The 14,578-nt window shown below is 45.1% G+C and overlaps 1 protein-coding gene across 4 annotated transcripts in view; it reads left to right on the forward strand.

Moving 5' to 3' along the window:
• Positions 1 to 14,578, forward strand: part of Rell1 (RELT like 1) — a 53,871-nt gene that overhangs the window by 14,889 nt on the left and 24,404 nt on the right. The window contains exon 1 of one of the 4 annotated variants that reach the window (XM_060365286.1): positions 11,224 to 11,367. The exons of the other annotated variants lie outside the window; for them this stretch is intronic. The gene's annotated coding sequence lies outside the window, so the exon portion shown is untranslated. Of the gene's footprint in view, positions 1 to 11,223; positions 11,368 to 14,578 lie in introns of those variants that run through there. 4 annotated transcript variants of the gene reach the window in all.

Genomic DNA, 14,578 nt, shown 5'->3' on the forward strand with positions numbered 1-14,578 from the left:
ACAAGGTCTCTTATCCTCTTTGCCTTCGTGATGTTTGTGAAGAAGGACATTGGTGTTGTGCTTCTGAATGACATTTCTTTACATAGTTAATTTTGGAGGTTTTCGTGATGCTGTGATTTTCCCTTTTTAAAGGAATGCTGTCAGTGCAGCCTCATCTCCTCACAGCTAAGCTCTCGTTAACACGATTACGGTGAAGGAAGATGCTGGACATGTGGAGAAAGCATAGTGGGCCCACTGGGAGGGAGGCGTCCCAGCCACCGGAGAGGCACCGGCTGGCGTGTGCTGACCACGGCTTCAGGACATCTTTGGGGCCAGTTGATGAAGGTTTAGCCCACCTGTTTCCTTAGGTTTATTTTTATTTTATGTGTAGAGGAGTGTGTTTGGCCTGTCTCCATGCATGTGTACTATGTGTGGTCTGCTCAGCAAGGGCAGAAGAAGGCGTTGGCGCTCCTAGACCCGGACTTCCAGATGCTTGTGGGAACCAACGTGGTATTCTTACCACGGAGCCACCGTGGCAGCCCCAACCACCTGTGCCAGAAATTAACCCCGAGACTACCCCTCCCACGCCTGTGTGTGCTTTAGGATCTGAAATGCTCACATAGATTTATAATAAGATTCTCTCTACACTTGTCCTTCAGCCTCCAGCCCTGTCCTAGAAGACAGATGGGGCTACCAAGAACTAAAGATTTACAGCTTCTTCCCCTGTACAGCATTGAAAACAGCTCAAAGTGGGCAGGCATGGGGCCTAGAAGAGGTCAGGACAACAAGAAGAAAGAGAAAGGAAGGAAGGAAGGAAGGAAGGAAGGAAGGAAGGAAGGAAGGAAGGAAAAGAAAGAAGAAAAGAAAGGAGAGAAGAAAGAAAGAAAGAAAGAAAGAAAGAAAGAAAGGTGCTTGTTGTAAATTTAAAAAAGTGTGAGGCTATATAACTTTTATTATTAGCCCTAAGGTTATCACAGTGGTATTATTTAACCTGCTTTCACAAATAATAAGACACAGACACCTGTTAGATTTATAATTGCCTCATTTACCTTGGGCCAGGCAGATATTTCACTTACACTGTGTCAGTATCCTCACCATCCATCTCCCAGCCCCCACCCAATGCCATCCATCTTAAGCCTCATCTGGTCTGTCTTCCATACACAATCCCATGGTACTTGCTTGCATTCCTCATCTGGACGTTTCCATGCCAATATTTGAGTTCTTTCTCCAGTTCCATGTGGTTCCTTCTCCAAGCTAACCCATCCTTCTTCCTCTCTTCCTGTCAATCTCTCTCCTATGATTCCCCGTCCTCAAAAGCCTGGGAACCTTAGCCATGCCTACCCCATTCTGCCCTGCCCAGGTGTAGGCCTTTAATCAACCAATCAGGTGTAATGATTTAGGCAGGTTTACAAAACAAGGATGGGTGTAACCAGAACTTGAGGGCCAGCATCAGAACAACCTCCAACAGGTGCCCTCCACAGCCCTCATGCCATGCTGGCATTGAACTTTGCATGACTTCACTGATGTGCCCTGCCTCTTGGAGTGCCTCTGGGACTCCTTTCCTTCTCTGTGTTAGAGGCATGGTTGATGGCTTCCTGGTCTCTGTGTTGGCAGAAGTGTGATGAGTCAACCATTGTCCGTTTCAGGTGAGGTCTGGTGTGATCTGCCTCTTGTCTCATGATGGCTAGCTATTGTTTGAGGTAGACTGGAAGATTCCTGAGGAGTCCAGAGCTTAGCAACTGACCTCTCCAGATGCCCTGGAATCCTGGAGCTAGTCCCTTCCCTAGAAGTAGCTGGTCCAGGGGTCAGGAGTTGCTCTCTGTGGTCAGCATTTCTGTCCCCTAAGGGATTTGTTTGGTCAGGGAGTTCTGTGGCATTAAGATATGACATCCTGTGTTAGAGAATGCGAGGGACTCTGAAATCATTCCTTCCACCTTCGTTTAAATTGAAACCAGGGATGGTAAATATTTAGATTACCTTTTTTTTTTCTTGTATTATCGTCATTCCAGTTTCTGTCTTTTGATCTGGAGTGACCTGGGGTTTGGACTGGTTCTGCTTTGTCCCCAGCCTCCCTCCTGGAGAGTGTTTGTTCCCCTTTTGTCCAGCCAGGTTCAGCTTTTCTATGTAGGTTTACTATTAAGCGTTCATCCTTTCTGGGTCCTTGGTACTTCACTTCTCAGCGCCTGCGGTAGGAGAAGGACACCCAGGCTGCAGAGAGGCTGTGCTCAAAGCATCGCTTTTCTGATTGGAAACTGATATGTACTTCCCCATTAAAAGTGAAAACTGCCTTTGTGATACTGCATGGTTTCCTGAGGAGTCAGTCTAGGCTTCCACTGATGCCAGAGGGGTCTCTGCAGCCATGTCAGACTCTGGTGCTCATGAGTTCCTTAGTCCCTGACATATTCTGGTACAGGAAGGGTAGTGAGGGCGGCGTGCGGGGTGGGATGGGGTGGGGTGGGGGTGGGAGGATGCTGCAGGCAGGTAGGTAGGTGCTTCCTCATCTCAGCCTCACTGTGCGGGGGGGGGGGGGGGGGTGTCCCTGCAGCCTCTTCTCGTGTGGGAGCTAAGTTTAAGCACACGTACTCTGACTCACGTTCTCCAGTGCCCTCACAGGCTCACTTGTTCTCCCCATCCATTTTATGCTTCCCTTGTCTATCGGCTTCTTGAATTTGAGTGAAGGCCGTATCTCAGCACTGTCCTGGAGAGCAGGACATGGGCGTACAGGCTCTGGCTTTAGCTGTCTTCTGTGTCTCTTTAGACACAGAAATAATTGGGGGGATGGTCATGTTACAGACTTCCCTGCTAGTGTTGGTAGTGTTTTTGACTGCGCTTTAACTAACTTCACCAAAGCAGGCGGAGGGTGAGTAGCTCACAACTTCTTCAGTTCTAGGTCCACACTGAATGTGGGAGCATGGAAGCTATGGCAATGGTGAAGGAAATATACAGTGACCAAAAATTAATCTAGAATCACCTGTGCAATGACCCCGAGGAGTTTCTGGCAGAGCCCATTCTTGCTAGATTCTGTGGCTTCGCTGCAGCCCTGGTTCTAAACCCACCACAAACACTTTGCCTCGTCCACCCCAAGTGACGAATGCTGCCTAGACACCCGGCTCAGACCCGGCATTGTCGAGTGTAATGATTGCTGCGTTTTAACCTGCAAACAGGGCGTTCCACTCTGCAGAAACAACCCTTTAGTTAGGGGAGGGACTTGAGTCATTCTTCAGCATGTGAGTATTAAATTAATGTTCCTTTGGGATATAACGTTAGGATTCTTTGTTTGAAAAACTGCCATTTGAGTTGCTGACTCGAGTTTCAGAAAAAAAAAAAAAAACAAAACAAAAAACAAAAAAACAAACAAAAACCCAAGTGAGTTTTGCCTTGAAATTAAGAAAGAATTTCCAACAGCTTCTGCAATGACTAAATATACTTAAGCCATTTGGTACTATAGATTCATGCAGATCAGGGTTATCGGCAATGATGATTATAAAAATCAAAGTATCTAACAAGCTCTGAGAAGTGTTGAAGATGTTGTCTGTAGCATCAGATATTCAGCCAAGATTTAATTCTTCACGTGACAATAAACAAGGGTACTCGTCTCACTAGTATGCAAACTTACTTTCTTCTTCACTAAAGGAAGAGATGGTATGTACTGAAGAATTGTTCTAAAATGTGATTTATTATATTACACTTGTATACACTTTTTTCCTTATATATCTGTATACCTCAGAGTTGCAGGTAAAAACGGGATTGCAAGTGGAAAATATTTAAGAAGCCATGTGTTTGTTTTTTGAGTCAGGGTCCTGGCTAGCTTGGAACTTGTTTTGTAGATCAGGCTGGCCTCCAATTTACAGTGATGCCTCAGCATCTCCTGTGCCAGGATTAAAGGTGTTATCCTATCCAAATCAGGCCTCTGCCCTCCCTCCCTGCCCCCCTTTTAAAATTATGTGACCTTAGGCACGTGTCATCCCATATCTGGACCTCTCTTTCTTCTGTGAAATAGCACTTGACACTTGTCTCGTAGAGATTTGCACTGTTGGAGCTGTGGTCTATGCTCTGAATGCCGGCTCTGCCTATGCAGGGTCTAATTATATCTGTTAATATTTGTGCAGCAAAATGAAAGCTATAGAGATTGGGAGCTGCACCTCGGGTCAGTGCAGGCTTTCCCACGGGATGGGCTTTCTCTGAAGTGAGTTGTAGAAGAATTGGTGTTTGAGGGACTCTGAGGTGGCCTTGTGGACATGGAGGATGGACCCTGAGAATCGTGGATAGGTGGGGGTGGAGAAAGCTGTCAAGTTTTGGGATCTGACAACCAGAAAGCACAAAGGCTCCTGTTTAGTGTTTTCCAGATAAGCAAACTGAGGCCGAGGCAGGTGAAGTGTCTTGTTCGTTACAGAGGTGGCTTGTGGCAAAGGTGCACAGAGAAAAACTTCTTTAGAGGGATGACTGGCTAGCCACCTCAGTCAGTTATCTATGTAGACTGTAAGTAGCTATCGGATGCTGTGATTGGAGTGTTCACTGAGAGAAAATCACGTGTGTGTGGAGGAGGGGTCTCCTTCCTAGCTTCTGTTGATGGCTGCGCCAGAACCCAAACTTGTGAATTCATCTGAGTGCAACATCAGTGGCGAGTCTCTCCAAGCCACTGGAGCGCTTCCTCATTGCCTTGATTGGCCAAAGCGGGGTTGGAACCGCTTGTCTGGCTACCCTTGTCTGTACCCTTTGGCTACAGCTGATGGCCTCCGGGAATGCCATTTCTGTCCCATTCTGTCTCAGCTTCCCTTGGAAATACAAGTATAATTTGCAAAAAGCCCAGAAGATTGCTTTTGCCAATTTAGGTTGACTTCTAGTCATTCCTCACCCATTCTCACTTCTGCACATCTTCAGCATTTTTTCCTGCACATCTTCCTTTGTAATCTGCTCAGCAGGTTCTCGGCCAAGCAGAGACAGTGAACTCTCAGAGTACTGGGAATTAACTGAAGCAGGCCCGGCCTAGGGAAAAACCCAAACAATGCTGACACAAGCTGGCCTTTGTTGGGCAGTATTTGTTTGTGGAAGGGTCACCTTTGCAGTCAGGGCTGAGAGGGCCTATCTTGCTCCAGGGAACTGCAGATTCTCCTGGTGAGGTAATTATTCTTGGAGACACAGCAAAGCTTGCAAAGGATGGAGCATGACTTGGGAAAATGGAGACTGGGGACAGAATTTGTAGTCCTTCATTTGGGAGAGTGCTTTGTAGTTGACAAAATGGGTGACAGATGTCAAAACACACCCTGTGTCTTGCTGTCCTAATTGGGACCCAATTTTGGAAATTTGAGAGCCTTTACTCTAAACTGAGTTGTGAAATAGTATATGAGAGAGCAGGAGAGCATTTGGCATTTGAGCAGAAAATGGCTAAAATGGTGAACTATTATTAAAAGTATTAAAACTTAAGCGAGTTGGCATTTGATGGGGCTCCCTCGACGGAGCAGGTGGGTTTTGACTGAAAAAGAAAAAAGCTCCAGAGAAAAGTTTCTTCCCTTTGCCCTTAGGGATCCCTTCCCCTGTGCTTGCTCACACTGCTCTTCTGGGAAGAGCAGACCAGGCTCAGTCTATTTTCCTTCACAGAACGGCTGTCCATCTTTCCTTAGAGCTGTGGGAAGCCCTGTTCACGGCCACCACAGACCTCCTATGCTTTGCTGCTTTTTCTTTTGTTTTAGTTTCCCTCAACTGACTTCAGTTGTAGGTTTTGTTCATTTATATATTTCTTTCTTTTTCTTTCTTTTTTTTTTTTTAGCTTTTTGAGGCAGGGTTTCTCTGCAGCCCTGGCTGTCCTGGAACTTGCTTTGTAGACCAGGCTGCCTCCTACTGTTGGAATTAAAGGTGTGCACCACCATGCCTGACTCAGTCTTAGGTTTTAAGAGGAATGTTTACTTCAAGAAAAATACCAAGAAATAGGGAGTAGAATCCAACAAGACAGAAGTTAAAAGATTTCACGCTGATTTCCAAATTAGAAATGAAAGTTTTCTCTTGTAAGTTCAGGGTGATTTGTATGACCTTATCTGTGGTTCTTGTAGATGTCTTCCTAACCATTTCTTTTAGGTGATTCCCTCCCTCCTCCCCTTCCCCTCCCTCCTCCCCTTCCCCTCCCTCCTTCCACCCCCTGTAAGAATGCTTAACATGTGTTCTTCCTCTCAACAGATTAATTGCACAGCACACTATTGTCAGGACTTACTTATCTTGTGTAATCGGGACTTTATCCTCTCTACGTCAACCATTCCTATCCTTCTCCGCCAGCCGCCTGCGTTCTCTTTCTAGGGCTCTGACCGCAGCAGTCCCTCTGCAGTCGTGGTTTTGCTCTTTGTGGTTTTAGTTACCCATGATCAGCTATCGTCCATAAATATTAAATGGAAAATTACAGAAATGAAGCATTCATATCCGTTTAGTTGCGCATCCTTTCGCTTAGTGCCATGAATCCTGGAGCATCCTGCTTCTTTCTGCTCCTTCCTGCTTGAGACATGAATCATCCCTTTGTCTGGGCATCCATGCTGCTAGCTGCCAACCGGTTAGTAGCCACCTCAGCCATCAGACTGTCTATACTGAAGTCCTTGTGTACAGCTGACCTTTACTTATTTAGTAATGTCCCCAAAGTGCAAGGACACTGGTGATTTTTCATATGGGGAAGAGAAGCCATAAAAGGACTTCTCTTAGGTGAAAAGTTGAATGTATGGAAGAAAAGACTTGGGGATGGTGTCTGAGTCACTGTTCTGTGGCTGTGCAGAGACACCATGATCAAGGCAACTCTTATAAAAGAAGGCATTTGATTGGGGTCTTGCTTACAGTTTCAGTGTTTAGTCCATCATCATCATGGAGGAGAGCATGGTGGCATGTGTGGCTCTGGAGCAGTAGCTGAGAGCTTTACATCCAGATCTACAGACAGACAGATACACACATTGTGTGTGTATGAGAGAGAGAGAGAGAGAGAGAGAGAGAGAGAGAGAGAGAGAGAGAGACTGGGCCATGTGTGGGCTTTGGAAATGTCAGAGTCTACCCCTAGTGACACACTTTCTCCAACAACCCATACTTCCTAATCCTTCTAAGTCTTCCATTCCCTAGTGACCAAGCATTTGAACATATGAACTTGACTGGGAAAGGATCTTCACCAAACCTATATCTGACAGAGGGCTAATATCCAGAATATATAAAGAACTCAAGAAGTTAAACAGCAACAAACCAAGTAATCCAATTAAAAAATGGGGTACAGAGCTAAACAGAGAATTCTCTGTAGAGGAATATCGAATGGCAGAGAAACACTTAAAGAGATGCTCAACATCCTTAGCCATCAGGGAGATGGAAATCAAAATGACCCGAGATTTCACCTTACACCCATCAGAATGGCCAAGAGCAAAAACTCAAGTGACAATACATGCTAGAGAGGTTATGGAGAAAGGGGAACCCTTCTCCATTGCTGGTGGGAATGCAAACTTGTACAACCACATTGGAAATCAATCTGGCTCTTTCTCAGACAATTAGGAATAGTGCTTCCTCAAGATCCAGCTATACCACTCCTAGGCTTATATCCAAAATATGCTCAAGTATTCAACAAGGACATTTGCTCAACCATATTCGTAGCAGCTTTATTTGTAATAGCCAGAAGCTGGAAACAACCCAGATGTCCCTCAGCTGAGAAATGGATACAGAAATTGTGGAACATTTACACAATGGACTACTACTCCACAATCAAAAATAAAGAAATCATGAAATTTGCAGGCAAATGGTGGGAACAAGAAATGATCATCCTGAGTGTGGCAGCCCAGAAGCAGAAAGACTCACACAGTATATACTCACTTGTAAGTGGATATTAGACATATAATATAGGATAAACATACTAAAGTCTGTATACCTAAGGAAGCTAATCAAGAAGGAAGATCCTGAGTAAGATCATGAATTCTCACTCAGAAAGGCAAACGGGACAGACATCAGAAGAGGGAGGGAACAGGAGTGGAGCCTACCACAGAGAGCCTCTAAAAGACTCTATCCAGCAGGGTATCAAAGCAGATGCTGAGACTCATAGCCAAACTTTGGGCAGAGTACAGGAAATCTTATGAAAAGAGGAGGAAATAGAAAGACCTAGAAGGGACAGGAGCTCCACAAGGACAGCAACAGAACCAAAAAAGTCTGGTCAAAGGGGTCTTTTCTAAGACTGATACTTTAACCAAGGACCGTACATGAAGATAACCTAGAACCCCTGCACAGATGTAGCCCATGGCAGATCAGTCTCCCAAGTAGGTATGAACTCAGGGGCCTGCTCTTTGATCACCTCCCCCTGAGGGAGGAGCAGCCTTACCAGGCCACAGAGGAAGACAATGCAGCCAGTCCTGATGAGACCTGATAGGCTAGGGTCAGAGGGAAGGGGTGGAGGACCTCCCTTATCAGTAGACTTGGGGAGGGGCTACAGCTGGTATACAAAGTAAATAAACTGCAATTATTAAAAAAATAAAAACAGGAGGAAAAAATAGCTAAAAAGTAAAAGCAAGCAAACAGAAAGCCCCTCCACAGGGAACACTCATGCAACTTATTCCCAATTTTACAGTTACACGGCACCATTGGGTATGTACATGTATAAAGAACATGGATTGGGGCTGGGTGCTCCTGGTGGCTTCAGGATTCCACTGGGGGTTGGAAGAGTGAATCCACTGCAGGTTAAATGTGGACCTTTCGTGTAAGTGATGTCATGTGACATTTGTCCTTCTGTGTCTGACTGACTTAGTGTGATGTCCTCAAAGCTTATCCATGTTATTGTAGGGATATTTCCCTTTTATAGAGCCCATTATGTATGTGCAGTGAAAGCACATACAAGCACATAGAAGTCCTTATTTAATGCTTTTGAAAATAAACACAGTTGTAAGATTTTTGAATAAAATGACAGGTAATTGCTTATTTATTTATTACTTAAGGGTTTCTTTGTGTAGCCCTGGGAGTTCCGGAACTTACTATGTATATCAGGCTAGCCTTGAACTCATCTATCCTATCCGCCTCTGCCTCTTGAGTGCTTGGATTAAAGGGGTTCACTGCTGCCTCCACCACCACTGGCTTCTTTTTTTTAGATTTTTAACTTTTTAGGACCTCTGTCGTGTTTTCTCCTTTTCCTCCTGCCTTAATTTCTTCTGCAGCACCTGCCACTCAGGCACCTGGACACTGTGTGGTGCATTTCAGCGCGGGACTGTGGCTTCTCTTGCAAAGCTCTCCTTGGAGCAGACGCAGTGGCTCAGGGGTGCTTCCATCAGGGGTGCACAACCTCTAGGTCTCTGCTTTTCTTAACCCATTTTGTGCCTGTATACCACAGGCTGGGTAGCTTGTAAACCGTATGCATTTCTTTTGGTTTGCAGAAATTGAAGAGCATGATGTTGACCTCTGGTGAGGGCCTTCATGCTGCATCTTAGCCTGGCAGAAGGCTGAGGGTGGGAAAGAGCGTGCTTGACACAGAGAAGGAGGTTGGAGGCCAAACTTGTCCTCCCATCGGGAGGATAGTTATTCCGTGGTAGCTAACATACTCCTGTGATAACTAACCTACTCCTGAGATAACTAACCCACTCCTGAGATAACTAACCCACTCCTGGATAACTAGCTCTCAGGATAACTAAACCGTTCCCAGGATAAGGGTATTTGGATAGCAGACTGGACCCCTGTGGCCCAATCCTCCCATAAAGCGCCTACGTCTTAATATTGCTATAGTGGCAACTAAATTCAGCATGGTATTCAAAAGCAGCTCTGTTCAGAGTTCAGCATATGAATCTGAGAGGGCCCATATCCAGACTTCATGTATGATGCCAAGCACAATCACCTTTTCCAGATAGTTCCCAGCCTTGGGCACCATCTGTATGTTGTTCCATGTCCTCTCTCACCTTAGGGCCCAAGAGTTTACAGAAATCACATGTAAGATTTGAAGTTAGAATTACTGATCAGAGATTTATATTATGTTTTTTTAAAATAATTGCCACTTTGGAATGACTTCCCAGAAGTGATGAATGGTAGGTTCTAAAAGAAAAAAATTGCAATGGAAGGGAAATGAACAATGATTTAAAAAAAAAAAAAAAAGCACAGTTATTTTAGGAAATAACAGCAAGCAGAAATGGAAAATAAATTTAAAGTTAATCTAATTGTTCTACCAGGATCATGTAATCTTTTGGTCTTTGCTCTATACATTTTTATGCTTCAATATGTATTTTTTAATATTACTCACTATATCATATTGCACCTAAGACATTGACTCCAGGCTTGGACCTTGATGCTGGGTTTGCATCTTTCTGTGTCTGCACAGACCTTTTGTGAGCATTGTCCATCAGATGATAAGCAGTGAGTGACTTAGACATCTTCTGTTGAACCTGTAGGTGCTGCTGTTATTTGACCTAGATCAGTAATGCTGTGGGGACTCAGTGCTTTATTCTTCTTTCTGACATAATTCAGCTGAGGGCTATAGAAAGTTTTTTTAAATAATATTTTAACTTATGTTTTCAAAAATGTCATACATTCATACAATGTATTTGTGATTATAACCATCCATCCATCACTACCTCTCAAGACAAGTAATTTCTTAGTTAATTGAAAGAAAGACAACCAGTTAAATTCTTTCTGCATTCTTCACCCTTGTCTTTTGTTAATAGATACTGGGGTATCTAGAAGCTGTTCTTCATTGAATTGTTTGGGTAGGTCACAGTGGGTTCTGCAGTCAGTACTTTTCTTGGTAACTCTTGCTTGTAAATCTGAAATGTTGATCAGCTAATAGAGCTGTCTGCAACAATGGAATTGTTCTTTGTGTGAGCTGCCGATGCAGACAGCAAACAGCCACGTGACTGGTGCATACCCGAGACACAGCAAATGCAGCTGAAGAGCAGGTGGGGTCAGTATGTTTGCCTTAAATCCACTTTTAAGCAGCTTCCCCTGGTTGGTGGCTACTTTTCCAGGTATTACAGGTCAGTAATGGCCCCTGAACCTCTTATTAGCACTTCTGAGTGCCGTACGTGTCAGTCTAATAAGTAATAAATGAATAATGAAGTCCTCCCATGACTTCATGGGGTAGAACTTCTGCCTGCTCCTGTGGCATCACAGACGACCTCGGCGCTCAGTGCCTTACAAACAAGCGTTGATTGACGTGAGGATCTACGCGCTGGTGGCAATCGTCTGGACGTCTTGTCCTTGCCCCACGCAGTGTCCCGGCTACCGGATCCGCTTCCAAGCCGCTTGTTTACTGGTTGGCAAGTCGATGCCTGCTGCTGGTCTTCGTAGACAGGTTGGGCTTCCGAGCAGCGTGCAAATGCCGAAAGATGCAAGAAATAGGAAGTCAGTTGTTGTGGCCTGGGGTCTAGACATCAACAGTGCACCAACCCCCAACAGTTCTGCTGTGCTCACGAATCACAGGTGAGAATTTAAGGAGAGGAGACAGTGGCCGTACCGGTCTGTGAGTGTGGCATCTAAAGTCTGGGGGCTGAGCTTTAAAGCCATCAAGCATGCCATCAGCACTTTGTGCTTTGAGACAGGCCCTCTCTGGCCTTGGGCGAAAGCCTCTGTCCCAGTGTGCCACCATGCCTACTGTCACTCTGACTGCATGTTATGGATGATGAAGCCAAGCACTGAACGTTTACATTTTGCTCACTGAAGATGAGATGCCTCCTCAGTGGCTGGGCTCTCACATCTACCAGGCAGCCTGAGATTTTATCTCCAGTGCTTTATTGTATTTGAGAAGTGCCTGCCTCACAGATTTATTTCATAGCACGTGCAGCTTTTCCTCTGCACGACAATTGAGATTAAGTGAATGATTCTTGTTTGCAGACCCCACAGCTCTGTATGTGAACACTAGATGTCAAGTGGACAGTGAGGACACATCCTCAAACCAGCAGGTTCAGAGCTGTGTGACACCAGTTCTGAGCCCCACTGCTCTCATCCCTGCTGCCCACTGCTAACTGACCTTCACCTTCTGCCAGAAACGGCAACAACTCTGAGGAGAGCAATTTGGTCTTCAGCTGTTCCTGTGACATGAAATGTGTAGTGGAGGAAGGAAGGAAGGAAGGAAGGAAGGAAGGAAGGAAGGAAGGAAGGAAGGAAGGAAGGAAGGAAGGAAGGGAAGGAAAGAAGGAGGGAAGGAAGGAGGGAAGGAAGCAGGCTTACTCAGAAGTTAAGTGTTTGTGGTCTTGTACCTATCTATGTATATATAGACACGTGCTTTTTGTATACATACTGCATTATTTAGTGGCAGGAATACATTCGAAGAATCCTCCATCCGTGCACTTACGAAGTTTGGCTGGTGCAGCCTATCACTTGCATTACACAGTGTGTTGGCCCAGGCTATAAAACGGCTACAACATACCCTACCAAGCCCGTAGATAACTGTCACCCGGTGGGGTGTGCTTGTCTACTTATAAAAAAGAACAGTGAAAAAAATGCAGTAGGGATTTTAAAATTTTATTATAATCTGGGAGGTCTCTGTTATAGGTACAATTCTTTGAAAGTCATGTGTGGTTTTGAATGAGAAATTAAAAAATTGCTATCTCAAATTCTAGAGGTTGCCTGGTAAAAGTAATGAATGAAACTATTTACAAACTGAAGAAACCAGTAGGTTTTGTTTTTACTGCTCAGAGATCATGGTTATTTCAGTGTAAGAAGAGAAGCTGCCCTTTGTTTCATGGGCTGCAGTTTGCAAAATTGTGCTTCATTGTGGTACTGTTGGCTCCTGTTGTGGCCTGAGCTCATTTCATACTAGACGTGAGTACAGTCATGCAACATTCATCCTTTCTTACCAACATATTCCGGAGAGAGCTTTGAGCTAAGCGTCACTGTTGCTGGCTTTCTGATTTCAGAGTTTCTTTTGCAGGGTTGGTGACTCGATAGAAAGCTTCATTTTTATCGCATGAGAATCAGAGCCAAGACTTCATTTCACCAAACGCTGCATTTTCCTTTCCTTTGCACCCTCCTCTGACCTCCTTTCATTTGCTGCTAATTTTTCTGTGGCATCAACCAGAGACAGCAGGGGCTCCACTCTGTTGCTGGCACCATCCTGAGTTCCCTTAATCTTTTCAGCCTCAAAACTCAGGTAAAATTGATCTTGGCTTTAACACAGAAAAAAGTTTTAAGATGAGTCAGTGTGAAGTAGAACCAGAGTTTATTAGAAGAATATTTTTAACAGACTATGAAACAGGAGAGTTGTTCAGGAAGTAACATCCTGGGGTGTACAGGTATGGGCTTCTTATAGTCTCCATTTGTCTTTACGATAGACACAGAGACCATTTGGATGGGTGCTGAAACTATTACCTTCAAAGGCTTGCTCAGGAGGTTCTTCAGGAAGCAGGGCATTGACAGGATTACAAAGAATAAGGTAAAGCTGTAGGTTATCAGATACCGGAAAGTAGAAGGGCTCACTCTACAAAGTCTTGTTTGATAGCCCCAGAAAATAGGAGGGTCATGAGAACTAGGGTCATACATCTTCAGGCCCCAAGTCTAGCTCTTTGTTATTTCAAAACAAAATTATCCATCCATCCATCCATCCATCCATCCATCCATCCATCCATCCACCCTTCCTTCCATCTACCTACCCACTCACCTACCCATCCATCATCTATCTACTCACCCAGCCATCCACCTATCCTTCTAGCCATCCATCCATATACATAAACCAACTATCCCTTCCTTCCATCCATCTAACTATCCATCTACTCATCCATCCATCCATCCATCCATCCATCCATCCATCCATCCATCCACTCTTCCTTCCATCTACCCACCACACCCTTTCATCAACCATCCATCCACTCATTCATTTATCCATCCATCTATCCACTCACCCAGCCATCCACCCACCTGTCCGTCCCTCTGTCCATCCATCCAGTCTGTGTGTCAGCAGCCTACAGTTAGCTGTGCTGCAGTTCTTCTCATCTAGAGAGAAGCTTCAGTCAGCCTCTGGAGTGAGGGGTCACTTCTTCCCCACATCCTCACAGTTTTCCCCGTCTATACCACATGCTTTCTCTGCAGTCTGCTTGCTCTCTTTCCTAGACAGTTGTCATGATGATGTGCCCAGGCTTTCCCTGTCTTACTTTCCAGAGGCCATATGGCTCTTACTCTGCCTTTTCAGGCTGCCTCTGGGATAAGCTTATGCTCTAGATCTAAAATACTTTTGTCTAAACCACAGCCTCGCCACAGCTTCCCCTTTCTTTCGGACATGTCCCCAGTGCTGTTGTCTCTCAGTGTGCCTGAATTCCTCTCGTGTGACCTGATCTGGATGCCCACACCATGCTGCTCTACCAGCTCACAGAGGGGCCTAAGCTGGTGTCCTCATCCCTCTCCTCAGCCCCCCCCCCTCCTCACCACACAGCAGGCACACAGTACATGTAGTTTAGATCAGTGAATGAACAAATGCACAGGCTTCCATTTTTTTATTTGGACCTCGGACCAGAAATCTGAGGCCATCTCTGGTTTTCCCCCCTCTTTGTGCTGTGACCATCTTAGTTCACTAAATCCTTCTAGAACATAAGCCACACAAGGACAAGGTGTCTATCTTTCTGGCTTGGTATGGTGTACTTGTGTCTCTGGCAAGTGCCTGGCAAGAGGGTAATCATTTGCTGCTGCAGAAATACCCATG

Source organism: Meriones unguiculatus, chromosome 12 (genome assembly GCF_030254825.1).
Source record: "Meriones unguiculatus strain TT.TT164.6M chromosome 12, Bangor_MerUng_6.1, whole genome shotgun sequence".
NCBI classification, from domain to species: domain Eukaryota; kingdom Metazoa; phylum Chordata; class Mammalia; order Rodentia; family Muridae; genus Meriones; species Meriones unguiculatus.